At 37.8% G+C, this 24,376-nt stretch overlaps 2 long non-coding RNA genes across 2 annotated transcripts in view; one reads left to right on the forward strand and one right to left on the reverse strand.

Annotated features, from left to right (window-relative positions):
• Positions 1–23,788, forward strand: part of LOC144379259 (uncharacterized) — a 37,157-nt gene extending 13,369 nt beyond the window's left edge. Inside the window, exon 2 of the long non-coding RNA XR_013441953.1 lies at positions 23,087–23,788. This is a non-coding gene — a long non-coding RNA (uncharacterized LOC144379259). The remainder of the gene's footprint in view (positions 1–23,086) is intronic.
• Positions 3,560–23,113, reverse strand: LOC144379257 (uncharacterized). Its single transcript, XR_013441948.1, has 4 exons — positions 22,970–23,113; positions 15,299–15,361; positions 12,983–13,161; positions 3,560–4,214 (listed from the first exon to the last, which is right to left on the reverse strand). It is a non-coding gene; the product is annotated as an uncharacterized LOC144379257 (long non-coding RNA).
• Positions 23,789–24,376: the final 588 nt, after the last annotated feature.

Raw genomic sequence — 24,376 nt, forward strand, 5'->3', positions numbered from 1 at the left:
GGAATTGACTACTTGTACCCACATTCTTTCCTCAGTGTCAGCTTTTGGAGCAACCCAAACTAGGACAGGTTATGAGCAGAAAAAGCCAAAGCTTTCCCTAACCTCACAGCACCAAAAGCAATCAAGTAAATTAAGGAGCAGGTAAAAAATGGCTGGCAGATGGCATGGCTGTATCAGAGTTGGCAAGTTGAAATAAGTAGCAACCAAATATCAAAAACGTAAATAGGGAGAAAGAAAACTCCCTCCTAGTTGTTGGTCTGTGTTTGAAGCGTAGAAAAGGTGGAGTTTGGTTCTAGGCAAGGGCAATGTCCCCGATGCCCTGGCTTCTTCCACTCCCCAACTAGGTTCTCTCTCTGGCTACTCCTTGGTCTTCATGCTCCTTTCTCTGACTTTTGTTCAGAAGGGATGGGTATGATCCTCTGCTCATGATTGCTGGGGCAGACAGATTTTCATTAGACTCATGTGCTTCTAAGACCTGGTGGCAGCCCCCTCTTGTGCCCTCGATCACATCCTCTTTGCCCACCTTTTTTACAGCAACCAGCTTGGTGAAGGGGTCACCAGCCTGCACCCTACATCAGTGGCAGCACCTATCTCTTGCTTTCTGCTCAGCAGCTTCTCCTTTGCCATGTCTTAAGATACCTTCTGGACACCATTCAGCTATTCTGAAGCAGGTGCAATCCTGGAAGTGCAAGGTCATGAACAGTGGCCCCCCCCCCCGCCCCCATAACTTGACCAAGGGAAAAAGAAAGGCGATGGATAGTTTCTCCTTCTCCTTCTGGTGGACAACTTTGAGGTGTATTCTCCGCACATTCTCAGAGCGCCCCTTGGAGGATGGAGCCCCAATTGCCCATGGTACTATTGAGCCTGATAACACACTTTCCTTTTATTACTCTTTCCAGTCTCCCAGTCCAGTTCCTTGGGATGGATCTTCCCAAAGTAAACTTCCTGGATACACACCCTTGCGTCCATCTCAGCTTTCTGGAGAATCCAGTGCTGGTTAGGTCCACAGTCCAGGATGCGAAGCTTCCCCTTTTTCTCCTTTCCCAGTGGCTCCTTAGACGCCTTACCAGCCCAGCTGTTCTTTTGGCACTATCATAGTCTCTTCTTCACTTCCAAGTAACAAAGGTAGGAACTAGAATTCTAAAATCTAGAATTCTGCTGCTGACTAACTACTCTTAAGGAATTAACCGTTAGTAAGACACAAACAAATGTTTAGGACTCTAACTTCCGCTCCTTCCTATTGAATTTTTGAGGACTCTGATAAGCTCATTCCTCAGCTGATGGTCCTCCTTCATTCATTTTCACCTTTCCTTGCAATATACAGCATTTCTCCCTGTAGCTGTAGATTTCTTGGGGCTTTATTTTTTTTTTTTAATTTTATTATGTTATGGTAGTCACCATAAAATACATCATTGGTTTTTGATGTGGTGATCCATGATCCATTGTTTTCGTATAACACCCAGTGCTCCATGCAGTACGTGCCCTCCTTAATACCCATCACCTTGCTAACCAATCCCCCCTCCCCCCTCCCCTCTAAAACCCTGTTTGTTTCTCAGAGTCCATAGTCTCTCATGGTTCATCTCTCCCTCCAATTCCCCGCACCCCATTTTTCCCTTCCTTCTCCTAATGTCCTCCATGCTATTCCTTATGCTCCACAAATAAGTGAAACCATATGATAATTGACTTTCTCTGCTTGACTTATTTCACTTAGCATAATCTCCTCCAGTCCCATCCATGTTGATGTAAAAGTTGGGTATTCATCCTTTCTGATGGCTGAGTAATATTCCATTGTATATATGGACCACATCTTCTTTAGCCATTCATCTTTTGAAGGACATCTCGGCTCTTTCCACAGTTTGGCTATTGCGGACATTGCTGCTATGAACATTGGGGTGCATATGGCCCTTCTTTTCACTACATCTGTGTCTTTGGGGTAAATACCCAGTAGTGCAATTGCTGGATCATAGGGTAGCTCTATTTTTAAATTTTTGAGGAACCTCCACACTGTTTTCCAAAGTGGCTGTACCAACTTGCATTCCCACCAACAGTGTAAGAGGGTTCCCCTTTCTCCACAACCTCTCCAACATTTGTTGTTTCTCTCCCTGTCCATTTTTGCCATTCTAACTGGTGTAAGGTGGTATCTCAGTGTGGTTTTAATTTGGATTTCCCTGATGGCTAATGATGATGAACCTTTTTTCATGTGTCTGTTAGCCATTTGTATGTCTTCTTCAGAGAAGTGTCTGTTCATCTCTTCTGCCCACTTTTTGACTTGATTATTTGTTTTTTGGGTGTTGAGTTTGAGAAGTTCTTTATAGATCTTGGATACCAGCCCTTTATCTGTAGTGTCATTTGCAAATATCTTCTCCCATTCTGTGGGTTGCCTCTTTGATTTGTTGACTTTCCTTTGCTGTGCAGAAGCTTTTTATCTTGATGAAGTCCCAAAAGTTCATTTTTGCTTTTGTTTCACTAGCTTTTGGAGATGTATCTTGAAAGAAGTTGCTGTGGGCGATGTCAAAGAGGTTAGTGCCTATGTTCTCCTCTAGGATTTTGATGGATTCCTGTCTCACATTGAGGTCTTTCATCCACTTTGAGTTTATCTTTGTGAATGATGTTAGAGAATGGTCGAGTTCTATTCTTCTGCATGTGGCTGTCCAATTTTCCCAGCACCATTTATTGAAGAGACTGTCTTTTTTCCATTGAAAAAAGACATTCCACTGTCATTTTTTCCATTTTTTCCTGTTTTGTCAAAGATTATTTGACCATATTGAGTTGAGGGTCCATATCTGGGTTCTCTATTCTGTTCCATTGGTCTGTATGTCTGTTTTTGTGCCAGTACCATGCTGTCTTGGTGATCACAGCTTTGTAATATAGCATGAAATCAGGCAATGTGATGCCCCCAGCTTTGTTTTTCTTTTTTAACATTTCCTTGGTGATTCAGGGTCTTTTCTGATTACATACAAATTTTAGGATTATTTGTTCCAGCACTTTGAAAAATGTCATTGGAATTTTGATTGAGATGGCATTGAAGGTATAGATTGCTCTGGGTAGCATAGACATTTTAACAATGTTTATTCTTCCGATCCATGAGCATGGAATATTTTTCCATCTTTTTGTGTCTTCTTCAATTTCTTTCATGAGTGTTTTGTAGTTCCTAGAGTATAGATCCTTTACCTCTTTGGTTAGGTTTATTCCGAGGTATCTTATGGTTTTTGGTGCTATTGTAAATGGAATCGTTTCTCTAATTTCTCTTTCTACAGTTGTGTTGTTAGTGTATAAGAAAGCAACTGATTTCTGTGCATTGATTTTGTATCCTGCCACATTACTGAATTGCTGGATGAGTTCTAGTAATTTGAGGGTGGAGTCTTTTGGGTTTTCCACATAAAGTATCATGTCGTCTGCGAAAAGAGAGAGTTTGACTTCTTCTTTGCCAATTTGAATACCTTTTATTTCTTTTTGTTGTCTGATTGCTGTTACTAGGACTTCTAGTCCTGTGTTGAACAATAGTGGCGAGAGTGGGCATCCTTGATGTGTTCCTGATCTTAATGGAAAGGCTCTCAGCTTTTCTTCTTGGGGCTTTATTGATTCAGAAACGTGTTTATTAATATTCACAGCACTTGGATTGGCACTGTCGACCATACAGAGCAGCTGAGAGGCAATTGCTAAAGTTTAAGGATAATCTAAGGATGAGATAGGAAAAACAACAAGTAACCACACCACATAAAACAAAGAATGTGATGTGTGACAAGTACAGTATTGACAGGGTGTCATGGTGGAGAGAGAAATCCCATCTGGGCAAAGTAGAAGGAAGCACGGATTTGATGCTGATCTTCAGTCAGGTAGTGAAGGGTGCCCCAACTGGCCCAGACTGAGACCAGCAAAAGCAATGGTCAGTTTGGCCATGATGGCAAATATGCTCACGTTTGGTTGGCTTAGGCATTTGGAAGAAACATTTTTCAATTTCACTCGAACATTTTGGCGGCTCTAGATATTTCAAACTCCAAAGGCATTTCGACAAGTTTCAGTACTATGTTGTTGACTAGCATGTTTATCCTCTCCAAGGCTGGTTTTTAGAGTTCTAAAATCTATCTTTTCTGCATCTGTACTGTCATAAGCCCTGCATTTTTGAAGTATTAAAACTCTTCATGCCTCTTGGGTATTTCTGCTTGTTTATGAGAATTTCTTTGTATTCATGTGTAGATGGCAGTTTGAATGACCTAGAAAGAACAAAACATTAAAAATAATGATTACATAATTCATGTGATCCCTAATTAACTATGTTTTATTTTCTAAGAGCTACAGATGTTGTATTATTCATAAGTCTGTTCACATATTATTTATGTCACACAAATAGGATGTTTGTTAGTTTAAAACAAGCAAATTCTGTGTGTTTCTTTAAGCTAAAAAAGCAGGTATCAAAGTATATTAACTATAATTTTTTGTGTCTACAAAACAAGGAGCTAAACTAGTTGAAGTCTAAAGCCTTCTGGACTCAGAGTGTGGTCTTTAGACCACTAACTGCAGCATCATCTATGGGATCCTGCCCCCCACCAACTACTGGCTCAAAATCTGCATTTGGACAAGATGTCCAGAGATTTATGAGCACTTTAAAATTTGAAAAGCCCTGATCTGTTTTCTAGAGCAAGTTTTAAGAGCCAACTTTGGTCTTAATTGCAACTACATCTGACACATGGGACACTCTCAAGACACCTGACGACCACGGTGCTTGGGTTTTAGAATGTATCAATATATTTTGAAATGTTAATTTCTTTTTTTTTTAAAGATTTTATTTATTTATTTGACAGAGAGAGACACAGCAAGAGAGGGAACACAAGCAGGGGGAGTGGGAGAAGGAGAAGCAGGCTTCCCATTGAGCAGGGAGTCCAATGCAGGGCTTGATCCCAGGATCCTGGGATCATGACCTGAGCCGAAGGCAGACGCTTAACGACTGAGCCACCCAGGCGCTCCAAAATGCTAATTTCTAGTAAAAATATTTTTGCTCCTCTTTTTAAAAAAAGCTTTATTTAGTTTAGAGCGAGAAAGTGTAAGTGGGAGAGGGGCAGAGGGAAAGGGAGAGAGAGGGAGAAGCAGACTCCCTGCTGAGCACAGAGCCTGATGTGGGGCTGGATCCCACCACCCTGAGATGATGTCCTGAGCTGAAACCAAGGGTCAGATGCTTAACGGACTGAGCCACCCAGGCGCCCCTATTTTTGTTCCTTCTAAAACAAGCAGGTTTATAGGTTTAAAGGATCTTTAATTACTATGGTCCATTTTCCATGCCTCTAATCATTTGTATACTGATTCACAGGGAAAAGTTTTAGCTTTTAGAAACTTAGAACTATTTTAGGGGCACTCAGGTGCCTCAGTTGTTAAGCGTCAGCCTTCGGTTCAGGTCATGATCCCAGCGTCTTGGGATGGAGCCCCGCATGGGGCTCCCTGCTCAGCGGGAAGCCTGCTTCTCCCTCCAGCTCCCCTCTGCTTGTGTTCCCCCACTCGCCGTCTCTCTCTGTCAAATAAATAAATAAAACAATAATAAATTATTTTAAAAATAAATAAAAATCTTTAAAAAATAAAATAAATAAATAAAAATCTTTTTTAAAAAAAGAAAAGAAACTTAGAACTAATTTAATGGTCACATATTTGGTATATCTCTTGAAGAGTAAAAGAACATTTTCAAATGATAAATGTCCAATAGTATATTTAATGATGCTCAACCATATTTAGAATTTTTAAACTGTTTTTTTAAAGATAGAATTTTTTCCTACCCATCAGATTAAGTAATGAATGACATCATTACTCCAGGATTTGGGAAGGGAAACCAACCTGATGTACAGCTGGTAAGGATGTGAATTGACATGAACTTTTTGAAGGACACATCTACCAACTTTTCAGTGGGCCTACATTCGGACCAAAAAGTTCCACTTTACAGATTTACTCTACAGATATATTCCCATATGTTTGCAAAGAAATACATACAAGAATGTGCAATGAACCATTTATATAAACATGAAAGCTGGAATTACCTAAATGTCTATTTTCACTAAGAAATGATTTAATAAATTGTAGCATGTTAATACAGTGAAATATTACATAGCTATTAAAGAGGAAGAGATAAGCTAGTGTCTAAGATATGTATATTAGATTCAGATGCATATGGAGATTACAGACACAGATTAGATGAGCTATAGATATGGGTCTATGCATAGAAAATGCTCATAAGAATAAACACCAAGCTGTTCACAGTGGCTGCCTCTGGGAAGTGGTATGCGGGAGGATGGAGGATTTTTTATTTTGCAGTTTATCTACTGTTTGATTTTTTAAAAAAATCAAAATAAACGTATAACTTAAAAATATTTTTCTTTTGAATGTCTTCCTCTTAGTCAAAAAAAAAATTATGCACAGCTAGATGGAGAAGATAGGCTTATAAATTTCAGAATCTGTGTGCAATCCAAAGAAATTAAAAATAGAAAAAAATTCAAGAGTTGCTCAAGAAATACATCTTAGCAATTCTCAGCTATAGGGTTTCCGAGAAATATCTGAATTCTGAATTAATATGTTTTCCATTACTAGATTAAGATATTTTGGAATATAAGCAACATTAAGCTCACAGGTAACTTTTTTTTCTGATACTCAGTTTTTATTATTTTATTTTATTTTGTTTCTTCACATTTGTATTTAAGTTCTAGTTAGTTAACATAGAGTGCAATATTAGTTTCAGGAGTAGAATTCAGTGATTCATCTCTTACAATACCCAGTGCTCATCACAACAAGTGCCCTCCTTAATATCCATCCCCCATCTAGCCCATCCCCCACCCACCTCCCTCCATCAACCCTCAGGTTGTTCTCAATAGTTAAGAGTCTCTTATGGTTTCTTTTTCTCTTTATCTCTCTCTCTCTGTGTCTCTTTTCCCCTTCCCATATGTTTTGTTTCTTAAATTCCACATATGAGTAAAATCATATGGTATTTGTTTTTCTCTGACTGACTCATTTTTCTTAGCATAATACACTCTAGCTCTATCCACATTGTTGCAAATAGCAAGAGTTCATTCCTTTTGATGGCTGAGCAATATTCCATTGCATATATGTATATACCACATCTTCTTTATCCATTCAAGGACATCTGGGCTCTTTCCATAGTTTGGCTATTGTTGATAATGCTGCTACAAACATTGGGTACACGTACCCCTTTGGGTATTTTTGTATCCTTTGGGTAAATACCTAGTAGTGTAATTGCTGGGTCATAGGGTAATTCTATTTTTAACTTTTTGAGGAACCTCTACAGTGTTCTCCAGGGTAGCTGTACTAGCTTGCATTCCCACCAACAGTGCAAGAGGGTTTCCCTTTCTCCTCATCCTCGCCAACACCTGTTGTTTCTTGTGTTGTTAATTTTAGCCATTCTGACAGGTGTGAGGTAGTATCTCATTGTGGTTTTGATTTGTATTTCCCTGATGATGAGTGATGTTGATTTTTCAAAATGCAAAGTAAAATGATGTCATTCTCTACTTACCAAGCTGGCAAAACAATTGCCAATATTAAAAAGGGTGCTAATATTCAGCAATCATAAGTAGGTATACACATAATGACTTGGGAAGATATATATTTTTAAATGAAACAACCAAGTTCAATCTGATACGTGTAGTCTGATATCATTTTGTAAGTACATAACATATTTCAGAATAAGCATAAGAGAAAATTGGGAAGAAAAAATATCAAGCTCTTGACAATGGCTATCTCAAGGGCAGGGGATTCGAGAACAACCTTTTGACTTTTTCCTTTCACAATTTTGTTTTTAATGTGAGAAGATGGTAGGCCTTTTCTTCCCCAAATATTTTCAAATTTGAAAGATTTTATTTTATTTATTTACTTGAGAGAGAGAGCAAACACGAGTGGGAGAAGGGGCAGAAGGGATAAGCAGAGTCCCCACTGAGCGGGGAGGCTGACGTAGGGCTCGATCCCAGGACCCTTAGATCATGACCTGAGCTGAAGTCAGATGCTTAACCAACAGAGCCACCCAGATATTTTCAAATTTTAAAAAGTGTAAAGAGAACCGGTGAAATTCATTTATTTAATGAATCTTTGCAGTTATAACTCCTCTAGAGTTTCAATCTCCCTTTGAGAATAAAATAACTCAAATAAAAAAAAATTCTCCTTGTAATTAGGCTTGTGAAAAGACCTAAAGGGTGAATTTGAAAGGGGATGTTTATATATGGCACCTTCCAAACTGGCAACAAAGAAGTGCATGGAATTCTATCCCATATTCTCATCTTAACGGCATTTAAAAGAGGAAAAATATTGAGAGAAGGGATATAATAGTGTGTTTTCATGACTCAAGGGGCATAAATTTTAAATTAAAAAATACTATCTTAAAGTGTTCTATGGCACTCCTTTGAAGGACACATTTGAGAGTTCTATGTATTAGCTTGTTTTTCTAAGAGCTTTGATTTTTAAGAAGGTATTGGGAACTGGGAGAAAAGAGGCATTGAGAATGTTGAGCCAGAATCATGATTCAAATAATTTTATTGAAAAGTCGGGTCTCTTAGAGATTGAAAGAGTTCTAGGATGTTTTCACCTTTTTTTTTTTTTTTTTTTGCTCAGTGGGGAGTCTGCTTCTCCCTCTGCCCCTCCCCCTGCTCATGTTCTCTCCCCCTCTCTTTCTCAAATAAATAAAAAATCGTTTTTAAAAATGATAATTATTCCAATATATAACTCAAGCCTTACTAAAACCTAATCAAGTAGCATTCTTAAAGTATTTAAGAATTGTCAGAATTCCGCATTTCACTTTACATGTGAATGGTTTTGTTTTTGTTTTTTGTTTTTTAATGTGAATGGTTTGTTGAACAAAAAAATGTTTGATGCATACGTTCTGGATATTTTCTTTTCATCTCCAGTTTTGATCTCTAGCAGTTTTACTAAATAACATCTCTATGAAACACTATGATTTCAAGTCATTGTTTGTTCTTGACAAGTTCAAAAGGAAAAATCACAGATTTCTTTTAGAAGAAGATTCATGTATCTGCCAAATTTAGACAAATATATCTGGAAAGACTCTTTATTCCAAAGGGTTATGCATTTCACAGCCAGGTTTATTTAACTGAGACTGCTTATAGTATGAATGAGAAAAATAATATAAACATAACTTTTATGGAATCAGGGAATAGTTTATATGTTTACAAATCTCAGATATGTAAATTAATCATTCAGAAAAAAAAAAACTCCTGAAAATGGACATGACTATAATAAAACCCATCAGTAGCTGTGTAAAGTTCATCTTGCTTAAGTTACACTAGTGTTTTATAAACACCAATATATGAATAAATATTAATTTTCTCCAATTCCTTTAGTCTGAAAAGTACAGGCACTTGCAAAGTTCGTAAGTTGCTATGCAAACATTTTTGATACTCCCAGAGTTAAGAAAATCTCACAACTTCAAAGTGGAAATGCTGAGATCAGGACATAAAATAACACATTTTAAGAGCCTCCAAAGGAATTGCTGCACGATAGGCTTCTTTCCATTTTTAAAACATGATGAAATAGTCTTCCTTTTATTTATTATTATTATTATTATTATTTTTAGTCTTCCTTTTAATGAAGAATGCTCAAGCCTCTAAGAAAGCCTGAGGTGGGGCGCCTGGGTGGCTCAGTTGGTTAAGAAAGCCTGAGGTGCATGAAGTAGAGGAGATGAATGCAAAAGGATTTTAATTCCAAGGAGTAACATATCGCTGGCTACTGTGTTTCAATTCTTCCATCCTTCACGCTCTTTTTGCCTTGTGACTTTACAACCACCATCAGAAGGTGGCTAGGTCTGTTTTCCCACCTCTTGAATCTGAGCTGGACTTTGGATGTGGTTTGGCTAACAGAATGTGTCAGAGGTGAGAGTGAGCCAGTTCCTAGTCTGGGTGTCAAGGGACCTCCTACTTCCTCTCTCTCTCTCTCTCTCTCTCTCTCTTTCTGTCTCGTACAGCCAAGCACCATGGGAAAAAGCGCCTGCCAGGCTGCTAGAGCATGAGCTCGCGTGTGCAGCAGAGCCCATTTGTCCAGCTGAGGCCATGCTAGACTTCTAGCCAGCGACCCCCAAATACGTGAGAGAGCCCACCTGTCTCACCCCCACCTGACCATAGGTGTGTAAGGGAGTCCTGTGAGCCCAGAAGACCCACCCCACTGGCTCATAAACCTTTGAGCAGTAAATACCTACTTATTATTCTTTAAGCACTGTTTTTGGGCTGCTCTAACTCTTGTTGAGAATGCAGTTTTTTAGAAGACCTAAATGTTTTTTGCTTTTGTTTTTATTTTTGGTTTTGGGCTTTTTTTTTCTGCACAAACTATTTTCAGGCTAGATTTGCTCAAACTCACGTTGGTTTTGTAGTTTTGAGGCAAATTCTTTGGCTTAAGCCTGTTTTCACAGAAACTCCTGTGTGATATCATTTTGTCCTATATCTTAGGCTACAAGAAGCCTCGTCATGCCACTGGCAAAGAAGTAGCTAAATAATTTCAAAAAGTGAAGAGTCCAGGGGGGCCTGGGTGGCTCAGTCAGTTAAGCATCTGCCTTCAGCTCAGGACATGATCCCAGGGTCCTGGGATAGAGCCCCAGCATTGGGCTCCGGGCTCAACAGGGAGCTTCTCCCTCTCCTTCTGCCTGTCTGCCTACTTGTGATCTCTCTCTGTCAAATAAATAAATAAATAAATAAAATCTTAAAAAAAAGTGAAGACTCCAAATCTCCCCTTCCAAAAACAAAAGTTTAGTAAAATGCATATTAGTTTGCAGATTTAAAGGCTAGTTCAGTTGAACTTACAGTAGAGAAAGCAGAAAAGATGTCAAGAAGACAGAATTAAGTCTGAATTATAACTTTTCTCTCAAAATGCCAACGTATACATTAAAATGAAAAAAAATACGACAGATCAGGCAACAGATACATGTTGTATAAAATACAGATAATATAAGGGAATACAGAAAGGGCAAACCTTTAAGGGATGAAAAAATCCAGACCAAGAAAACATTAATAAAATGTTGGGGGTGTGGTATTAATATTGGAGAAGTTCAAATTTAAGGAAGAGAAGCTTGAGAGAGACAAAACACAGAAAGACAAAACATCTAATCCACAGCAAAAATTACTAAGTAACAAGTTGCAAAAAATGTTAACCAACAAATATCATATCAAAAAAAATGAACCACAAATGGTAAGAAATGCTAGAAACAAAACAGACCATAGATATGTAAGAATTGGAAGTTCTAAACAAAATAATTAAGGCTAAAGTCATCAAAGTATATTAAATTCTATATCCTAATAACAAAGAATATACTTTATTTCAATCATATTTACAAAAAAATTTCCATGAATTAGGACAAAAAGTAGAAATAGCATAGACTACATTCTAGGTATACACACATACATACACAAAGCAAAACTAAAAAAAAATAATAACCAAATCAAAGAGAAAAACGGCAACTACCTAGAATCTTAAAATTTTTCTCCCGTAAAATGTCTGGGATCAAAGAAGTAATCGAAATTGCAATTGCAGAGTATTTACAAGGTTATTATAATTAAAACAATAAACATTGAAACTTAAAAGCAGAGAAAAATACATAGCCTCACATATCTATGTAACTAACAAGAAAGGGTAAAAGCAAAAGAATGAGCTATGGAAGGTCCAAAGGTAGAAAGAATAACGACATAAACTTAATAAAGAAAATAACAAATACAAGAAGAAACTTAATGAACTAGAAAACAGAAAAAAAGGTGGATAAAGAAAATGAAAAGCAAGTAACTAGGGGAAAAATAGTAATACAACAGGTAACATACCAACAAATCTAATTAACAAAGGAGAAAATACAATATTAATGTTTCAAATGGAGAATAAAAAACAGAGGGATTTAAAACTACCCAAAGGAAGTATCTTGCAAATACCATTAAACTTGAAAATTTCTGGTGACATTGGGGTTAGTCTTGAAAAGCAGAATTCACAAGATTGACCCCAGTCAGAGAATATAACATATTTACCCATTAGTTTTCCTGGAAGGAAGCATAAAAAATTAATAACAACATTTGGAGAAAGAAACCTGTAGGGGAAGGAGGGACTTGTACTTTTCATTTCATCTGCTTTCAAGTCATGCCTATATATTATTGTTTTTAATCTTCTGGGTTCTGTGGGTAGGGCGCATGGGTTGGAGATCAAGAAGTCAGGTGGGGTGTTTGGGGGTGGTGCAGGGCAGTAGAGATTGGAGGAAAAGGACCCAGAGACCAGATTCTGGGCAAGTTTCATCTGGAAGCAAGGAAAGAGCTGAAGGAGGAGGTGGCTAGCTAGGGGTCAGCAGCCAAGCCAAGACAGGGAGAAAGAGAGGCCATAACAGAGCCCCTGCATGAAAGCGGGCCCATCGCTGGGCAGGGACCACCTCAGAGCCTCCAAGTGAGGCTGTATCAGGCTTATCTTTGCAGCCTCATCTTTTGGTACCCCCTTGGCCATCTCTCAGAATCTCTCATAGTTGTAAAATGCACTATGTGTATTTGTTTTTCAATACTATATTTTGTACCAAATCTCTGAATGAGATCTATTTAACATAATTGAGTGTTAACATGATTGGATTTGGTGCTCCTGTTTGGGGACATGCATATTACACCAACAGGACTGTCGCTGATGCAAACCTTTTTGTTCCCTCCATGACAACAAGGGGAAATTAGTAAGGGCAGGTTCTTCATTCGTAAAAGAAGCAAGCTAGTTGAAATACAATGTTTTGTTTCTTCCATCTGAAAGTGCATTTTAAACAAGCGAAATAGATACCATATGGCCTGTCAGTCACTTGACACTGAAGAACAATACATGAATTGTATCTTATTTCCAGTTTCCCACAATGAGTGTTAATTCTTCCCTGCTTTTGCTCTTGCTGTTTCTCATGAGCAGGACATTTACTTGTTCATCTCCTCTCTTCTTTATTTGGTAAGCTCCAAAGCAGGTTTAAACTAAAAAACTGTTTTAAGTTTAAACTAAATACCTCCATTTTGGTGAAGGTTTTCCTGGTAACCGCAGGTAAAATAAACGACCACAGCCGTGAGTTCATATTGTTTTGCTCACATCTGTAAGCACAGCACTAATTTTATATTGTGACTGTAGTTCTATCTCCTCCTATTAAACCACAAGCTCTTCAAAGGTCCAGTGCAGGAACTGCAGCCCCTGAAATGTACAGATTTTTTTAAATGTTAAGATAAATGTATTAGAAAATTAAATACTTAAATATTTTTAAAGCAAACAAATGTATTCACATTATAAACTTTGGTCCACATGTTCAATTTTGTGTTGCAGTAATGGTACTTGGCTTTCCTAGGTCTACTCCAAATTTTAGTCAATTAAAATAGTTTTAATTTCCAGAGGAAATAATTGTTCTCTATTATGATTATTAATTAGATCTTCCAATTAGGTCTGATTGAAGAGAGCCATGGTTTTAAATATGCCTGTTCATTCCTCATTTTATCTAGCACGTGAATACATATGACTGTATTTGGATTCCAAATATGTAAAGAGAGAAAGAGAAGCATTTGGTGTTAGAAAAGAATGAATCATACCACCCCAAGGTGATCTGTTTGTCTGCCCAGATAACTAATGCAGCTTTCCTTGATATCCAAGAGGAATAAGAAATACCTTGCAAATATACTATATTTAAAATAATGTTTTATTTATTTTTTAAAAGATTATTTTTTGAGAGGTGCTTTTATTCATTTCTATTTTTTACAGTATACTAGATACTTTTTTTTTTTTTAAAGATTTTATTTATTTATTTGAGAGAGAGAGTACGAAAAGTGGGGAGGGGCAGAGGGAGAGGGAGAAGCAGGCTTCCCACTGAACAAGGAGCCGATGCAGGGCTAGATCCCAGAACCCGAGGATCATGACCTGAGCCAAAGTCGGATGCTTAACTGACTGAGCCACCCAGGTGCTCTGGAATAATTACTATTTTTAATAAAAAAGAGAAAAATCACTTGCTTCAATAAGTTATCTCATTTGTGGTCAATATCTGTTAGGTGATATTCCAAAGTGGAAATTTTGAAACAAGTATGGTATCCCATATTATTAAAACCAAATTTAAATAATTCGCAATTGGTTATTTTTATTATAATCTATTTCTGTCAGTGGTCTCTAAGAATAATTAATTACTACAAGAATGTTATTTAGCTATTTATCCATAAGAGAAAAATTTTGCTCTGCTCTTAATGACACCTTACTATGAAGTAAAGACAAACTGAGTAAATAAACACAGTGGAAGAGAACAGAATTCACAGAGATTGTAGTCTAGACAAACTATAAATAAGGATATGTATTTTCTGGTTAATATTTTGAACTATATTTACATATTTTATCTCATGTAATCAACACAGCAACCTATTTGTCAGTTTGGGCAAATTTTACTAAATAAACTATGGACTTGTGAGTTTCCATGACTTGCCCAAGTTCAGAGCCAGTCTATGATAGACCCAGGGTTGCTGCCCCAAAGTCCCTGTTCTACCAAGACAGCACTGACATATTGCCTTATCTATGTACACTCGTCGGGAAGCTGAGCCACCAGCAGTGATGTTGGAGGCTGAGGAAGGAGTTCAGAGGACACATGATGGAATAATTTCCAGCCTTGGGAAATTGCCACAGAAAGGGTGGACACGACTTCTATGCACTTCTTTCCAGCAAATAGCCCCAATTTCTTTTTAACTGAAATCATGAAAAATCTCAAAGAGTAAAGCATGTGGATTTCATCTCCTATATTTAACTTCACTCTGGCCATGTTAAATCTGTATTTTATTTCATAGTAAAGAAGGACCAATGAATAATATTGATAATGCTATTGATTATAGAAATTTTATCCTTTTATGTCTTGTGGGTATATTCAATTATTATTCAGCAAATACTCATCCCTCTCATGACCTCCATGGAAGAAGGAGTGTACTTCTTTGTCCTACTGATGTCATGTGACTTTCTTAGGCCAAAGGAATATGATTCAACGCAACAGTGTACCATACCCACCTACACCTTAGTGTCCACAAGGGTCCCTCTCCTTCTTGAGAAGATCATGCTTCAAGTAGCTGTTGGTCCAAAGAGGATGAGGGACTCGTGGACCAGACATGGACCCAACCTGCACATGGTGCCCAGCCCCGCCATGTACAACCTACGTCGACTGCATATTAGCCAACTCACAGTGGCATTATTGGTGATAAGTGGTTAGAAGGCTAAGACTACCAGATTACAATATTCACATTACTCTTCTTCAGGTGAGTAGGAGCTACAGCAAGTCTTCAAGCATAAAAACAAGTACCACATTATGTTTTACCAAGATTACTCTGGCAGCAATGTGTAGGACGAAGACTTCAAATGGGGTTTATTCCTAGAGCTCCTCCCAAAGAAGAGGAAAAAAAAAAAAAAAAAAAACATGATTTCAATTTGATGCCAAGACTTTTATTTTTAGTTTTTATTTAATTTTTTAACTTTAATTTTTTTAGAGAGGGAGGGCGAGTTGACAAGGGGAGAGGGAGAGAGAGAATCCTAAGCAGATTCCACACCCAATGCAGAGCCCGACGTGGGGCTCGATCCCACAACCTGAGATCATGACCTGAGCTGAAATCAAGAATTGGTCACTTAACTGACTGAGCCACCCAGGAGACCCTGATGCCAAGACTTTTAGCATGCATGAGGCAGTATGAGGAATGGCTACAACTATGTGAAGAACTCAGGGTTAGACATTTGCAGCATGATGGCTTAATACCCAAAGGAAATAATGAACCCAGAACCTCTGGAAATATGGTTGTCACCTAGTTTGAGTGTCTTGAGCAAGAACAATCACATAGTAAGTATTCTGTAATTGCTTGTTTCCTGTGGTCTCCACTTGGTCTTTATTGATAGAAGCCTGCAAATGAGGCCTTCAGGTTAATTGTTAAGTTAATCGAGTTAATGGTTGTATTTTCTCAAAAGTATCTGAATGGCCTTCCTAAGAATTAACTACATCTGAGCATCGAGTAAATTATTGACTTACCTTGTTCAAGACTGAAAGCAAATCTAATAAATGCTGTTGAAACATGTTATGAATTGTTTTCAATTTACCTAAGAACCTACAGTACTTATTTGTAGGATTTCCATGGTGGGGGCTACCAGTATTGAATTCTTCATCATGAGGAGCTAATCAATGGGGGAGACCCCATGTTTATTTATTTATTTATTTATTTATTTTAAAGATTTTATTTATTTATTTGACAGAGAGAGACACAGCGAGAGAGGGAACACAAGCAGGGGGAGTGGGAGAGGGAGAAGCAGGCTTCCCGCAGAGCAGGGAGCCCGATGTAGGGCTCGATCCCAGGATCCTGGGATCATGACCTGAGCCGAAGGCAGATGCTTAACGACTGAGCCACCCAGGCACCCCGACCCCATGTTTATTAATGCCAAGAACAAGCCAAATGATCACTGGCTAATAAAGATAATTCAGTGGGAGAGAGCTTAGATTAGTTGTTTCCTGGCCGGTCCATTCTGGCCATACCTCACAACCATTTGCGGATATTTAAAAAACAAAACCACACAAACCTACCCATATTGGGATTTTACCCCAGACCAGACAATGATTGATTATTCAAAGTTCTCTGGGTGATTTTACTATGCAGCCAGGGTTGAGACAAGTCATGTATGTTTTATGCAGTTTTTAAAAAGCCAAATAAGCTGGATAATTTACCTATACAAAATGTCCCATAAAGAACATCATTTCCTAAAGCCTAGTTTTTAGAGCCAGACTAAAAAAACAAAAACAAAAATAAAAAACCTACTTTAATTTGTACATTATTCTATGTATTAATTCAGAAACTTAATATAATTTTGCCAATATTACTATTCACTTACTCATTTTCTTTATTATTGTTTTCAATTGTGGTAAAATTCACAAAACATAAAATTTACCAACCTAACCATTTTTAAGTGTGCGGTTCAGTGTCATTAAAGACTTTCCCATTGTCGCACAACCATAACCACCATCCATCTCTAGAACTCTTTTAATCTTGTGAAGCTGGAACTCTATACTCTTCATTTCACCCTCCCTCCAGTCTCTGGCAATCACTATTCTACTTTCTGTCTCTATGAGTGTGACAATTCTAGGTACTTCCTGTAAGTGGAATCATACTGTATTCGTCCTTTTGTAACAGGCTTATTTCATATAATATCCTTAAGGTCCATCTATGTTGTAGCACCTGTAAGAATTTCCTTTTTTTAATAAGGCTGAATAATATTCCATTGTATATACATACTATATTTTGTTTATCTATTCATCTGTCAATGGACAATCCTACCCTTTAGCCATTGTGAGTAATGCTTCTATGACCATGGATGTGTGAATATCTCTCCAAGACCCTGCTTTCAATTTTGGGAGGTATAATACCCAGAGGTTGAATTGTTGGATCATATGGTAATTCTTTTTTTTTACTTTTTTGAGGAACTACCATGCTGTTTTCTATAGTGGCTGCACCATTTGACATTCCCATCAACAGTGCACAAGGGGTCTGATTTCTCCATACCTCTACTAACACTTGGTTCTTTTCTGGTTTTTAATAGAAGCCTTTCTAAAGAGTGTGAGGTGGTGTTTCACTGCAGTTTTTATTTGCATTTCCCTAATAATTAGTGAGATTGAGCGTCTTTTCATGTGCTTATTGACTATATATCTTCTTCGGAGAAATGTCTGTTCAAGGCCTTTGTTTGCTTTATAATTAGGTTGTTTGTTTTGTTGTTGGTGGTGTTGAGTTGTAAAAGTTCTTTATATATTTTGGATATTAACCTTTTATCGGATACATAATTTGCACATATCTTCTCCCATCTCGTGGGTTGCTTTTTCAATCTGTTGTTTGTGTTTTTTGAGGCACAGAAGTTTTTAAATTTTGATGCAGTCCGGTTTATCTATTTTTACCTTTTTTTGTCTGTGCTTTTGGCACCATAGTCAAGAAATCGTCGCTAAACAATCCATTTACTTTTAGCAAAGCCTGCCTTCTAAGGCACAAAGACGATTTACAATGCAAATCAATTGGATAACCTGGATTAATTTGCCCATTCAAAACACAGGCTATTAAAAATGAATAAATCAAAATTGGGGAACTCTGAGCTTTTATTGAAACTTTAACTTTTGAAAAAGTATTAAATCTTATTTAAGTAGTTGATAACTTTGCATGAGTTTTCTGATTCATGTCAAGTTCGTAGATTCTTTCAAATTGGAATATAATGGGAACCCATATGAAGTCAAAATTTACGTATTACGTGTCTTTGTTTTGCCAAACTGTCTAGTACCCTGAGTAGCAATTAGCACCTACTCACTAAAGCCTTAAAATAATAAAATATTAGCCCAGGAGTGGCAATTAACATTATTTATACCATGTACTTATTTTGTGGATGAACTAATTGAGATCCTGAAGGAGAAGTAATGTACGTGGTCAGTAGAGAATACAAAAGAGATGCCTTGCTTGCAGATATAACACAAACGCAAAGCTGTAGAAGTTTGGACAGCCTGTCTGAACTAATGGGATAATTGATGCCTGTGGGATGCAGGTGTGCATGTGATGCCATTTAATTATGAGCAGGTGGTGCAATAGGAATGCTGCGATAAATTTTGGGTCTCTAAGAAAACTTATTCCAAGAGTTTTTCCCTCAGTTCTATAAATGCTCTAGAAAACTGTCACCTTGTCCCTTGGGGGCTCCCACCTCTCATGCATCCCCCAGGTATCAGCAAGACATTTTGAGAGATGCTAAAAGATCCCCTATGCAGGTTGCCGTCTTGGTGGACCACATTTCATATTTCTAAGTCATGTTATTCTATAAAATTTACAGTATTATAGACCTGAAGGAGCCTTCCAAGTCATTGGGTTCACATTCCCTTCTTTTCAGATCAGGAGACAGAAGCCTAAGTAGGCAGTGACTTGACACAAATCGCCAATGGAGTGTGGTCAAGATCCTAATTGGACTCCCAGGTTCAAAAGCTTATATATTATTAGGAATGTCACCAAAAGCAGAAACAAAAAAAGAAATAATGCATTCCAGGTATGCATTCCAAAACCTGAGTTCCCTCCTTGTCTTGAAGCCTCTGAAATCTTGCTCTCCCTCAGCCACCCACAAAGCCAGAAAAATCTTTGACTTCTAACATTCTAACTGCCCCAGCCTAGTAATAAAACCACAGGGATCCTGGCCATGGGAACTTCCCCTCACGAGCCTTAGATAGGCTTTAGCTGGTCTCAATGCCACCAGAAACAGGATGGCTGGACCCTGTCCCGATTTTTTCCACTTTCAGCTGTCTTTGATAAAAGGGGCTTCATTCTGTAAAGATTAGCTTACTTGAAGTGTTGCTGTTTCTGAACTCACACAAAAAAATTATATTGACAAGTTTGCCAATCTTCCAAAATGTTCAAATTCATCTGACCTTCTAAATAACAACATCCACTGGAAAATTATTGGCCATCTGGAGAGTCATCTGGGGTTGAATTAAATTTTTGATGTGCTGTGAAATTGGGTCAGTGCATTAGAATTACATTTTAATAGTTATGAATGCACTAATAAAATGCTGCTCTTCGGTGCAAATTGGCAACTTACCCAGACTTCGGAAGCTTCGAAGAAATGAATTTCAAAATTCTTGATTAACAAATATGTACAAGAAGTCAGAAAAGACAAATTAAGAATCCTCTATTAAAGTACACAATAAACACTGGATTTATTTTACGAGTTATGACTTTAAATGGGGCTTATTTGCACTGCAAAGGGCAACATTGTTCAATGGTGTGAGTAGCAAGCAGAAAATCAGAAGGGAAACTCCTTTTTCTTCTTAGGATTTGTGGTTCCAGTGAAGTCATTGTACTTAGGCAACTATTTTCTAGACTGCTTAATAGAGCATAAATAGGACAAAGAGATGGCAGTTGCAGGGGCTCAGACTTCTACTGGATGTTATAAAGAACTTCTTAACAATGGGCTGTCTTGTGCATCTCATGAAAAATGTTTAAGCAGAAGTTGAAGAACCATCTTTCAGGGATATTGCACAATAGATTTCTTAATTGGATGAGAAGTGTATTCAAAGACTTTCAAGGTCCTTTTGAATTTAAGACTGAGCTGCTACATTCTATAAAATAAAGCTAAAAGGAGCCCTAATTGAATCACTGGTAAATATGTCTTAGAAATGAAGTCTCACTTAACAGCATTTACAATTTCGCTAAACTAAAGCTAAGTTTCTGGAACCCACATAGAAGCTAATGGATAGTCACAGCATTGGATGCAAAAAAGACCTCAAGGAAGCTGCATCAGCCTGGTAAGACATGCATGCCCAACATCCCACAGGGCCAACAGGTCTCTGAAGGCACCTGTAAGGCAGGTGTGCAGTGGGGACTGAGGGCAAGCCTCAAGATATTCAAAATGTAAATCACCTTTGTCTTCTTTTCTTATCAAATCATTACCATTGACCTAATCCTTTACAATAGGAACACACAGAAGATAAAAGAACTCTGGGACAAATGGCAGAGACCACACAAGAAATCTTTGTTGGGGTACAACTGTGGCTCATTACCCCTGAATGCTACCACAGTTGAGTGTAGAAGTTTCTTAGGTATCCAAAATATCTACAAGGCAAACTTGCATTATGCTCGGTTTGGTGCCCTTGAGTTTATTTTTTTTTAAGATTATTTATTTATTTGTCAGAGAGAGAGAGACAGAGTACAAGCAGGGGGAGTGGGAGAGGGAGAAGCAGGCTGCCTCCTGAGCAGGGAGCCCGGTGCGGGGCTCGATCCCAGGACCCTGGGATCATGACCTGAGATGAAGGCAGACGCTTAACTGACTGAGCCACCCACGTGTCCCAGTGCCCTTCAGTTTAATCACACCCAAGGCTTGAATGTCATGGCCTTTCTCCCCTTCTCCATACTCCTCTCCCTCATCCCTGCCCCTTAGTTCTTCCCTAGGATCCCTGACTTGAGCCAATGCCTCATATTCAGGACCTGTTTTTCTGCCTCCTTTGAATCAAAATTGGCCTAAGCTGTGGTTTCATCCTTCTGTGACTTCTAGATAAGTTGCTGAGTGAAATAAAACATAAAGACAAATACATATACACTCTGTGTACCGCTTTCATGATATTTCATGATAGTTTTCTTAGAATTGAAAAACCATTTCACAAAATAATGCCTCTGTGATTGTAAATTGAACGCAGGTGGGCAACATTTAGAGGCAACCATTTTAAGTGTGGTCTGGTTGTACCCCACATCCCACCAGAGAGCTTACTCGTGCTACATCTGTTTATAAAATTGGAAACTATGTAATGGAGAATTATTTTTCAATCCCTTCTACAGTCTGTACTCATTCAACAAAATGTATCAACTTCTTGGAAAGAACAGTTACTATACTCTTGAACAAACACCATGACTGAAACATGGGTAACATTATTAACCTAAAGTCAATTTATTGTTTTCTAAAAGTTTAAGTGTTTTTTCCTTTTTTGGTGCATTTATTTATTTTTAATTTTCCCCATTCCTTTTCCTTTCACTTTATTGGTTAGGAATTGTATATACTTAATGAGTACAACTTGATGTTTTATGTGTAGCATATAATTATAATAATGTAATAATAACCTATAATATTACATATTTAGTATATATTTAAAGTGTATAACCTGATGTTTTGATATACGTATTCATTGTGGAGTAATCACTACAATCAAGCTAGTTAACGCATCATCTCATGTAATTATTTTCCTTCTGTTTTTTGTGTGTGTCTGTGGTGAGGATGCTTAAGGTCAACCAAAAGTTTAAGTATTTGTTGTTCGTGGGACTAAGCTCATTCTCTTTTCCTTATTGAGTCAAATTTTGCTACTTTTTTGGTAAGGAGTTTAAGTTATCTTACTTATAGACTAAAATGATTTCTCAGTTTGTTGGGGAGAAATACTTTTAAAAGTTTAGACACCGAAAGTCCACAAGGCAACGAAGATGAAATATGAAGACAGGGCTTGGTTTTAAGAAGCTGTAATCACGATGGCTAAAACTGAATCAATTTACCACAGTCTTCTGCAAACAAGCCAGATATTGTTCAAAAAATATATCTATATGTCATAGACTATATAGATTTATACCATAAACACCCAAACACAGACCACCTATGGTGGCCATTTACCTGACAAAAACCAAGACAAAACTGATCCATCTGTCTCCACGGGACCAAAGCAGTAAAATAGAGTAAGCAACACAGTAATTCCAAATGAATCCAGTTTCAGAGTTTGGAGCATTATCATTACACTGCCATGACTTTTCCCCCTTAAAATCTCTAGTGTTCCAGGGCACCAACCAAAAATGGAATAAGTCTCCTTTCTGTCATCTCACATGTTTCAAATACCGCTTTTGCTCCAAGGACCATTTTGAAAATACACTGTCCACTTGAGGACAGCTACCTGGAGTCATAGAAAGAACCCATAGATAGAAAGAACATCCATTTTCTCAAGCTTCCTTTTCTACCAAGTCTTCTAGTCAAACTGCTAGAGAAGACTTAAATAAAAGTTTCAACTACTTTTGACCTGTGGCTAACCAATGCTTGGGAGAGAAAATAACACAGGTAGGATTCCCTGATTTGCTGGGTAAGTGAGACTTTCAGCTGAAAACAAAAATGGTTTGTAGTCCCTATAGAGGCTGCTGGCTCCATTTTTGAAAAATGAGGGCAGTGATACGAAACACTGGTTTTCTTCCTCTCACCTCAAACATACATGTTACTTGCATGATATCATTCACAAAAGGGATGATTAAAATGAACATGACACCTGCTCACCTTAAAAATAACCTCATACAAAAAGAAAATAACCTCATACAGAAGAAAAGATGCTGGTGGGTCCAAATTCCTTAAGGAATAAGATATAATACTGTACACAAGTTTCTTTTATTTAATAAAACATATCACTCAGCAGTGGTGAACCCAGAATTAATGGGCTAGAAGCTGATCTAATTTGGGGGACAAGATGTCTTTAAAAAAATACCTCTCAGTTGGGTGGGTGAGACATTCTGGCAGGTCCTCCCACACACCTCCTCCACCACAGAGAGCTCCTCGCTCTCTAGCAGACAAAAACACACTCCTTGCTCCTCTTCTCTTGCAGCTGGAAAATGGACGGGGAGCGTCCCGGACCTGACTCTCCCCATGTTGCCTGCAAATGCCTTCCCAGTAGCACTGCTGGAATCCAGCACCCAGACTCTGCCCTTGCTGAAGTCACAGTGTTTGTCCATCGCTTTGAAAAGACAGAAGAGGACGAAGATGAATATACCTGTGGTTGCTATTAAGGAAACAGCAAAGAGGAGACCAAAAGTGGCCAAAGCAAGTGTGAGATCCACCATGAAAATGATCAGCTTGGCCAACATGTCTGCACTTCTCCTCATTCACAGAAGATATTTAAAACTTCCCCAAGGCTCCCATTATGCAATTATGTCTTTATAAGATGTGGGCAAGGAAAAAGACATTTCTAAACATGCTAAAATGTGTTGTAATTCCCCCAAGTATCTACCAGGAGGGCCGTATAATGAAACTTTGATTTCCCAACTGGTATGAAACAGTGGCTAAAGGTAAAATGTGGTAAAGTATGGGATATTGCTTCACCACTTGCTTCTTTAGTGGAGAGAAGTCCAGGGATTTATTTTATCCCCTTCACTATGTAACTGAGTCGCTTGGATTGTAATTGCCAAGGGGTAGGAACCCACTAATGTGCATTTACAACATGTAAGGCTACAGTAGAAATGTGATGTTTCTTGGGAAATTAAAATATGCCAGTAAAGTGTGAAAGGAAAATAAAGCCATTTTTCAAACATGCAAAGACTCAGAAAGTTTACCTCTCCTGCATGTGTTTGAAAAAAAAATTATTAGAGGATATAATCCAATAAAATATCTCTTTTTTAAAAGAGGAATACTTGGCATATAAAAAACTGAATTTAACCAATAGAGCAATGGAGTTAAATTCCAGAATCACAGCTCAGCAGCAGACATACAAGGTAATAAATTCAAATTAGAAAAGGAAGTTGGTAGGCTACCAGACATAGCTTTTAAGAAGACAATCACCTTCCTATATTAAATGGTATGATTAAAAATTTTGATGATCTAAAAACAAAATGACCATATTTCTTAGTTAACAAGGTAAATGAAAGGTAATAAGAGAATCCAAGAAAATACATAAAGTTGAATGATGAAGCTGTGTCCTCAAATGAAGCAAACTAAACTGAAATGTGTTTTTTTTTTTTTTAAAGATTTTATTTATTTATTTGAGAGCAAGACAGAGAGCACATGAGTAGAGGGAGGGGCAGGGAGAGGGTGAAGTAGACTCCCTGATGAGCAGGGAACCTGAGGCGGGGTTGATCTCAGGACCCTGAGATCATGACCTGAATAGAAGTCAGATGCTTAA

Source organism: Halichoerus grypus, chromosome 10 (assembly GCF_964656455.1).
Source record: "Halichoerus grypus chromosome 10, mHalGry1.hap1.1, whole genome shotgun sequence".
NCBI lineage: Eukaryota > Metazoa > Chordata > Mammalia > Carnivora > Phocidae > Halichoerus > Halichoerus grypus.